The sequence below is a fragment of the Amblyomma mixtum genome, chromosome 7 (assembly GCF_055824585.1).
Source record: "Amblyomma mixtum isolate Tamu chromosome 7, ASM5582458v1, whole genome shotgun sequence".
Classification (NCBI taxonomy): domain Eukaryota; kingdom Metazoa; phylum Arthropoda; class Arachnida; order Ixodida; family Ixodidae; genus Amblyomma; species Amblyomma mixtum.
In genome coordinates, this window is record NC_143018.1 from 118,539,465 (window position 1) to 118,548,952 (window position 9,488).

Here is a 9,488-nt window from a genome sequence, read left to right on the forward strand (position 1 = left end):
CGCGGTGCCCTCATCGTACGGATTCTTTGCGCCCAATTTCAACCGTACAAGTAAGTGACATTTTCGTTTGGTCATACGGGTTGTTTCCTGCCATCAAGTTATGGTGTGTTAATTACAGATTTTTTTATCATGGATTGTGTGCGCGAGCCGCTGCTTGCTATTTCTTGTTTTGAGCCGGTCGCGTGCGGCCGGAGGGAGCCTATCGTGTACAACACACGATCGCAGCGGCGCAATCTGCAGGCGTATTTCTCATGCTTTCTTTCGCCGCAGGCTCTGATCCTTCGTCTGCCGTGCGAAAGAACATTGCCGGTCGTCTCTTCAACGCCAAGTATTTGTCCGTGCTCACGACCATTCAGTAAGCTAAGTCCAAACCGCAGTCTCCGTTCAGAAAGGGGCGAGAAAATTAGTGTGCGCGCTTCTGTGGCACGTACTGCGCGCAGTGCTCATGTCTACTTCAGCACTGTATGTGATTCTTATTGAACAATAATCCCTTTATAATTTAGCGCTGCAAGGCAACTCCTTCTGCCAGGCCGCTTTTTTTTTTGCGAATGGACGGCGTCAATTTTTTTTTCTTTACCACGGAGTAGCAAGCAAACAATAAAACAGTAAACGTGAAATTTATTTATTCATAGGCAAGAAATTAGCAGCTCATTTGTGCTCTGCGCTTCCTGGCATGCGGCTGTTTTCGCTTACACCTTGCAATATTTTTTGCTAACCCAGAATGTGACTTATCATGCCAGCAGTTTTACTGCATTCGAATGGCAATATGCGCTTGCTAATGGTGTTAAGTTGATATGTAACTGGCTCTTCACTCAGGCTGAGAACTAATAGAGAAAAGTGAACTTGTTTAGTTCTTTTTACTAGTGAAAAGGTCGGGGCTAGTTGGTGGCCAAACATTAGCTCACAAAAGCGTACAGTCTATGTCACCTCTTTTTGTGCTCTTGTATTCTCTTGTGAAAGAGTGAGACTTTAGGTTTGATGTCGCTCTAAGAGGTTGAATAGAGGAATACGCTAGTATCTAGGCTTTTCTGTTTAGAACAATAAGGATTTTGGTTGCACTGCGGTAATCTGTCAACGAAAAAAAAATTCTGTAATGAATACTGTCAATCTCGTAAGCAGTAACAGTATAGTTGTTTCTTTTTTCTGCAGTGGCTGTTAGATAATATGTTAATTATGTTAGGAACTTAGTGACAATTCACTGGTAATAGGCCATTGTGCTGTAGAAGTTTGTCTAGGCTTATTGTGCCAGTGCACTGCGTCAATTATGCCTGTTATAAATATGTGGCAAGTGCTGTAATGGATAAAATTTGGAATGTTTCTCGTTTTCAAACTATTCCTGTCGTTTTTTGAGCATGTGTGCTGCCATTACGTGGTTTAATGAACATATAAGTTATCACTAGCCATTACACTAACGCTATAAATGACGCCTCTATTGCAGTGCACCTGGGAGGAGGGATGCAAAGGTGCACAACCATTGTCACTCCTAGCACCGAAGTTCAGCCTGGATTCTTCAAAACCGTACAAGTGGCCGGGACTAGATGTGTATGGTATGTATGTTTTTATGTAATTGGGACATTGTCGCAAGCTCATCATCACTTGATGTCCATCCGTGAACATAGTATGCTATGTTGCTCAGCTGCAGCCATTCTATTACAGAGATTTTAGAGCTTTTCAATGTTTTCGAGGACTTAGTTCTGAAAGAATTTCTGAATAATGGTTTGAATAATTGTGACCATTTTTTATGGCATGAAGTATAAATGCAGTTTGTTTTTCTGCAAAAGTAGGCTGGACTTCAGCAAAGATTTCATATTGAATTAGTTTGAGAGGCGCTGCCTACAATCCATGTTGCTGGCGTCAGAAAAAAATGACACACAGTTATGGTAATGCTTGGCAGGGTGGCTGCTCCCAAGCTAACATGACTAGCACCGTTTATGCATGCGAAGCTTAATGTGATATGCAGCTACGTGAGGCTGTTAATCTTCTTTGCACTGTTCACACTTTCTTTTTGAGTAGGAAGGTGCTGTTCACTGATGTGAATAATTTCCAATAACTCACATGAATCCATATTAGTTTTATTTCACATCGGAGTGAACTTAAAATTTAATTAAGCTCACGTGCCCTGCATGTGACAGCAGATATGGAAGGCAACTGTTTTAATAGCCATTCTTGCATGCTGTCAGTCAGTGTTTACAATTTCATTATGCTTAGCATCTGAAAAGATGTGTAAAGGTAACATTCTATTGTGCCAGCAAAATGTAATTCATGAGAATTACTGCTGCTGCATATGCTGCAAGCATTGGATGAAGCAGCACTGTCTAAGTAAAAAGACGATATTTGTAATTTCCTCAAGTAAAAATAGTACTTTAGAAGGAGACTGTTCTATGCTGCTTGTGTAGTTAATGTAGTCTGTCAGTGAAGGCCAGTCCATAACCCAAAGCTTTTTGCACAGGCATAATGTAGAGGTGTAGTATGAAACAGGCTATGAACATGAATAAAAAGTATCTTTATTATAATGTGGTCCAAATAATTTTTTTGGTATGACGTTACCTCATGCATGGAGACAACTCTTTAGATGTGTAAGTTGCCCTAGCTATTATTTCACGTTTAGCTGAAAGCTTTTCCTTGTTTTCCAGGAGTGGTACACTAAGATTTATAGTGTACAGCCTTTGTGCATAGGCCTTTCACCAGGTATTTAAACTGTATCGAAAGGCTGTGACAATGGAATGCACCCAAAAATGCCATCACAGGCACAAGCTTCCTGCTGTTTGCTAATTGGAAATGAATTCACAGGTAATATATGCAGGGAAAATTACAGTTGGAAGTATCACTCATTGATGCTCAGATAATCACCTACACTTCCATTTTAGGAAGAAAATTCACTGTATGGGCAACAAAACATATAATGGCATCAGAGAACAGAAACATATTGTTAGCAAGAGCTGCATGAAACCTTAACCACTCTAGATATGGAGAAATAAAAACACGAGAATGGAGGGAAGAGTTTGTTAAACGGCATTTCATTTTATCACCTTTTAGTAGCTTCCATTTCATGCACATGTTTTTCTGTTTTTTGATATGACCCTCTTCTTAGTCTGGCATCTGGGATGCCTACAGCCTGACCGTGCAGCTGGGCACAATATTCTGGATTTTTCCTGAGAAGCCAGTGTGCTTGTGATAATGTCAGCATATGTGAATGATTAAGTAGCTGCCATTTAGGACATGTTTTGTTTTTCCTGCATATCTTTTCTGATTTTGGTTCTGAATAATAAACAGAAGCCTGCACTTGTGGCATTGTTTTCATGCATCTCCCTTTATCCCTGCCTTTTGTGTGGTTTACACTTTTAGACCTGAATTAACTAAGCCCATGGTCACGTCGTCTGAGCTTTGTGGTTGCAAAATTCATTATATGTTTTCTTCTCTGTGCAGGTCAAATACATGGTACATACTGCCTCCACCTGTATGAAGAAGACTGCCAGGGTCATTGCTGTAATATGGTGTAGCATGTGACAAAATAAATATGACGGTATGTTTCTTTCTCCGATTTGTTTATGAATTCTTTGTGTACATTCTGCAGTAGTACCTGCACCTGAACACACAATGACACAGACCATCTCACATGAAAGATTCGTCGCAACATTTTTACACTGCCTGCACTTCCAGAAACGCTCGGGCTTCTACCATATGGGTCAACTTTAGTTCTGCATTCAGTGGGCAGGTTTACGCTACAGAAGGGTAATAATGCTCTCGTGTGGACAGTATAAATACACCACCGAGTAGTGCATAGATACCCTTTGCAGTAGGGAATTACTTTGTACCACTAGAAGGGTAACTTTATCCATCATGTAAGCGTATAAGCTTGCACCACAGGGGTGTAAACTTTACTCTGTTTATGACGGTATAAGTATAGTCTTTGACAAAGTAACTTTGCACTTCTATACATAGCATAAATTTACCTGTTAAAGGTGCAAACTTGCACCTTGCATACTAGGATATGTTTATGCTTTCCTCAGGCTAACATTTACCCCTTTTAGAAAGGCGTAATGTTATACCTAACTGGTTTAAAGTTACTCTTCTTATGTCAGTGCAAGTTTAGGCTATTAGAGCGTAACATTACTCTATGTGCGTGAGCATAAATACTTAGTCTCCAAGAAACAGCGTAACCTTACCCCCAAAAAGGTGTCAGCTCAGCGACAAGTGTTTTACCCCCCAAAAAGACTAAGATCACACCTTTTTTTTCTTAGAGTGTAACGTCGCGCTCGCTTATGCTGCACTTCAACTCGTAGATGCGTGGAATTGGGTTTTTTGCCCGCAGAGTTGAGAACAGGTTCTCAAGTCCATTTTCACTGAACCTACTTAAAAAAACAGTTTAAATCGCACTTCTTTAGTAGTATGTCCTGCACTTCGAGTGCAGACAGTGCTGACAAAATGATGCCTGTTTGAACAGGCTTCCAAACCGCTTTAGTCTGCGCACCAATAGAAATTTTATAAAACAACTCCACTGTCTCATTAAAAAAAGATACGTCGTCCTCCTGGGCTCCTTCACCTGCACTGCCAAAACGCGAGCTTGGTAGTTCTTGATGTCAACGAGCGAAACCAGCGAAAGACCGTTGAGGCAAACCATGCCGTGGAAAGCGCATTTTCGGTTAGTAAGCCTTTCTCTACCCAAATGTGCAAACCATCTGATGTATCGTTGTGAAATAAACTGTAAGCCAAGCTGACTTTCATTTTGTCATTGTGACTAGGTTTACAACGTTTGTTGGTAGGCCATTTTTTTTACTACATCATCCGGGAGGTATATTAATTGATCTTTAGTCAAGTGGTTCCTCAAATTTTTGAGCAAGTGGGGCACATCTGAATACGCCGCCGCCATATGGGATCCCCATCATGATAAACTGATAACTTCGCTTGAGCTAGTTCAAAATAACGCTGCTCGTTTTATCCTGTCCAACTTTAACCGTACCGCAAGTGTAACAAGCATGAAAGCTAATCTTTCTTTGTCTCTTTTAGCATCCCGCCGGCAGACAATTCGTTTGAGCCTCTTTCATAAACTATACCATCATCCCATGCTACATGATGACCTCATTTCCTCCCCCAGATACGTGTCAAACCGCATTGATCATCGTCACAAAGTTGGCATTGAAACGTGTAACACTGTAACTGCATTTCAGTCTTTCTTGCCTCGTACTTCACGCGAATGGAACCGCCTTCCCGCAGATATCGCCGATATAAGTTATAACCAGCAATTTCGTTCTGCACTAGCTAACATTGTATAACAGGAATATAATACTTTGTTTTGTATCATGCATTGCATCTGTTTATGTATCTTCATGTTTTGTAACCACTCCCCTCTTTAATGCCTTTGGCCTTGAGGGTTCAATAAATGAAAATGAAATGAAATAAGCAAAAAACCACAGCCTTCGTGCAGTGTCGCATGAGTGAACACAGCTCGTGTGCGGCCTGCTGTGTCTCCCTGCATGAATGACAAAAAGCCTCCATAGGACCAGGTTTCCGCCCCCCATGTTGGAAGTCACTGCATGAATTTTCAACCCCAGTGTCTCGCATGCCGTAATTACTTTAATTATCTCTTCCTTCAAAATCACAGCATTGAATGAATTTCCCGTTAAATGATAGGGAATCGTTTGTTTCCGCCGAGTGGACAACCCTCCAAACATGAACACTAAGCCGTGAGTAGCTAGCGTATCTTCCGGAGGAAGAAGGAGGAGGAGGAGGATGTAGAAGAGGAAAAAACTGTCAGATAAAGGCAATGTAGGAGCGCAGGGAACACAGCGACATGAATGATTCTAAACGAGCCCTGGTGTAACTTGCATTTCGTCGATCATTAAGGTGGCGTGGCGTAATTCGTTCTTGATGAGGTTAATCTAGGAGGAAAAAACGAGATACACGCCACAGGGTAAACGCAATATTCACCATAACCATATCTAATCTACACTGTAGACTATACCGTGCACGGAAATAGTGCAGCAATATATATAGTAATAAGAGAAGCAAAATAAGTAAACACAAAACAGCTACACAGTGTACTCGTAGTGAATCCTAACACTGTTAACAGGTCTCTTAATGCCATTACCAATTCATAGGACTCAATTACCTCTCACGTCTGACAGGCAGATTCAGAAACGCATCGCTTCTATGTATGAGGCTTTAAATAAAGTTAGTCAGAGTACCTCCATTCTGAGAGCCTCCATCATGTCTTGAAGAAGCCCAGGCTGAAACTTGAAATTCTCCGCATGGCTTTGGATTGTGCGCTCGGACGGAAACGGAAAACCATAATTTCTCAGTTCACTGTACCCTTGGCACCCACAGGACAGACGCAGCTTGAGCGACTTGCCAAGCTTGTTGGCCTCCCAGCGCATCCCTTGGGCTAAAAGCCACTCTTGTGGCCTCATCTGGTTGTCACTGAAAAGGCGTTGAGCCTTCGACTTCAGTCGTTCTCTTTCTTCTCCACTTTTAAGGTATCTTCTTTTAGCAGCTCCTAGTTTCCTCTTCGATTCTTTATGAAGGCTCTCCAGTTCTGATATACCGTTTAATAGTGTGTTGCTAAAGAAAATATAAGTATTCCATTAGGCACCGGGGAAAACTTTCTTAATATAATAAAAGGCACAGTTTACAAAAACTTACAACCATGCTAAATGTAAGATGCAGGAGGCTCTGGTGTCGCTATGTTGTCCGCAGAGGAATGTGTAGCTGTTTCCTGATCTGCTAATAAAATAAAAACAAAGGCCTCAGACAAAGGTAACAAATATGTCTAGTCAAACCCAATACTCACTCTCTGGAAACGGCAGCTTTGTGGACTCATGAACATCGGGATCTTCTTCGCCTTGGACTGAAATGAGGAAGCCAAGCACTTCTCGGATACCGAACCCCTGATGTGCCGTATTTATACCATTGCAAGCGCTTTTCAGTAGCAGCGAGCAATGCGCAAAACGGCAAGAATCTTACGACCATGAAAATAATATTTTTGACAAAACAATCAATGCCACTTACGACCATATTGAAGGGAAGACGAAGCAGGACTTGAAGGCATGACGCTGCCTTCATGCAGTTCTTTGGCTGTCGAGAAATCTGCAGGAAAGGAAAATGTCAGGCACTGCAAATGCAGGTGGTGCGACCAAGATCGTACTCACCGTCAGGAATTCACTGCTCAAAACAGTCGTTGTAAATCGAGGCATCTTCTTCGGCTGGCACTAGAATGGAAAAGCCAAAGCCTCCTGAAAGCCTTGAGCACCGGTTTAAGTTTGCATGGAAGCGCAATTTTTCAAAAGAGCATACTCATGGGATGACTTGTCAGGCAATGCTGCTGTGACGCTGTTCGCAGGTAGGCATGCGGGAGCAAAACAAATATTTCATATAAATCGACAGCAAATTTAATTCCGTAAAATGTTCTCCGGTGTTCGGCACATTGGTAGCTTTTTACTGGGCATCTATGCGGAAAGTTAATGTTTTACTAGGTATTTTTCTTTCATGATACTGAAAATACAATAAATACCACTCACCACTTTTGTTTGGGAGTGGCAGCCTTATCGCAAGAGGCTTCCTTTGCTTTGGCGCACTCCGGTGAGAAAAAATGGTCACAATTGCATTAGGCCTTAATTTCATCCTTCCCTTAATTCTGCAGTATAAGCGGCTCAAACTGATCAGTAGCGAAATGGAGCTTCAATGTTATGCATTATTATAAAGAAAACTTGTGAGAGCAAATTATAACAGAAAAATCTTCCAAAGCGCTATAAAATGAATTGCTATTCAGCTCGCGGAGTCTTTCGCTACAGTCAGTTTTGAAAGCCGTCGCTAATACTCGGCTGCTTAATTTATTCAAGCCCCTTCGAAAAGACGCGTTATAAAGAACGGTTTCAGCGCGTTTAGTGATTATATAAGTCAAACTCACAAGTCTGGATTAATATTTGAGGTCACGTGTACGCGCGCTGAGAAACTTCTAAACCACCCCCAGACAGACGATGGTGGTGTAACAGCGTCACACGGCACTCTTTTCTCCAACCAGACTAGAGCTCTGGGGCGCGCGGGATATAGACTGCCTTAAACGCTACGAATATCTACATGCTTTCTATTGTACGCCACGTCAGAAGCACGCGTATTTCCTAGAAAAAAAAAAGGAACGTCCGCGGTGGAAACACTTTTTGCGGAATTCCCCACCGCGATCTAGAAACTAAAGCGGCTATAATAGGGGCAATCTGAAAGCCAGCAATCGCGAATATAACCCAGAGAGCAATGCCATCAAATGGAAAGGATAATGTGCGTAACGACAAACAATGTCAGCGAATTAAGCAAGATTGTCCGCTTCCTGATGAGCTCGAAAGAAGTTTCAAGTGCACACATTACTTTAGGTACCAAGAAACGCACAGTACCTCGCAGAGGACGGTGTAATTCGTTGGAGTGAAGCCCTTAGGGCCGATGTTATGAATCCACTTTTCTGCACGAATGATGGCGTTCTTCCCTCGAGGAATCACGAAGAGCATGAAGCCATTTTCATGCCGACTTGTGCGCTGAAATGCGCAGCAGCCAGGGATAACGCGGCGCTTGAACTCGTTGGAGCTCGACCCGGAGCATAGGTAAACGGCCTGCACATGGCGCCGGTGAAAAACAAAAACGCAAGCAATTTGACGCTTTCATGCGCGTTTCGCGGGCGACGGCTAGCGGCAGCCGGAGAGTCCAATCATCGGTCAGCAAAGCTCAAGTAGAGAGGAGGGAGAGGAGGATGTCTGAGGGTCGGTGGCGCGGCGGCAAAATTCACAGATTTGCGATACTTCCAATATCAAGGGGTTTTAGGCCGCAAAGGCTGCGAGCGCCGCTTCTCGACGATCGTCAAAAGTACGCTTGCGGCGATGAATGAGGGGCTCGCCACGAAGAGGCGCTAGCATCGTAAATTACCTAAAACCTCGTTCATCGCCCCACACCTAGTTTTGCCGCGGAGAGGTAACTAACCTCTACCACATGGTGTGGGCATGCCAATTTAATCCCTTACTTGACCCCATTCAAAACATTCCAAACCCCTCAGAGGAGCTGTGGGAGGCTATTCTGCTCAGCGATGATCCTGACCGTCAGCACCGGCTGGTGGGGAGGGCCAGCAAAGCAGCAATAACCAGTGACTACCGCACTAAGCGTCCCACCCACATGTTCTACGAATATCCAGCAAATAAATATGTTTCCAATCAACCAATCAATGCCGCTGGCCGTGATGAGGGAATCGCATCGCTGACAACCTAAGGGGCTTCAAAACTTACACTGTAATACTACCATCTATCGCATGTCAGCACAAGCTACTCGCTGTAATACTGCCATCTATCACATCTGAGCACAAGCTACTCGCATTTACTTCCATCTCTAGAACATAGATGGCACCGCGTTGCTACAGCTCTGCGTTGATACAAACCAGGGTGTCGAACCGGTATTTTTTCGGGTTCCGTTCGGGTTCGGGTTCACGCCTTTCGGGTTCAGTTCCGGGTTCGGCTCCA

The 9,488-nt window shown here is 43.2% G+C and overlaps 1 long non-coding RNA gene and 2 pseudogenes across 1 annotated transcript; 1 reads left to right on the top strand and 2 right to left on the bottom strand.

Annotated features, from left to right (window-relative positions):
• The first annotated feature begins 1,290 nt into the window (after positions 1-1,290).
• LOC149337319 (uncharacterized) lies at positions 1,291-3,541 on the top strand. Its single transcript, XR_016284616.1, has 2 exons — positions 1,291-1,547; positions 3,427-3,541. It is a non-coding gene; the product is annotated as an uncharacterized LOC149337319 (long non-coding RNA).
• A 917-nt stretch (positions 3,542-4,458) lies between these two features.
• LOC149337320 (uncharacterized) lies at positions 4,459-6,407 on the bottom strand (annotated as a pseudogene).
• A 363-nt stretch (positions 6,408-6,770) lies between these two features.
• LOC149337321 (uncharacterized) lies at positions 6,771-9,149 on the bottom strand (annotated as a pseudogene).
• Positions 9,150-9,488: the final 339 nt, after the last annotated feature.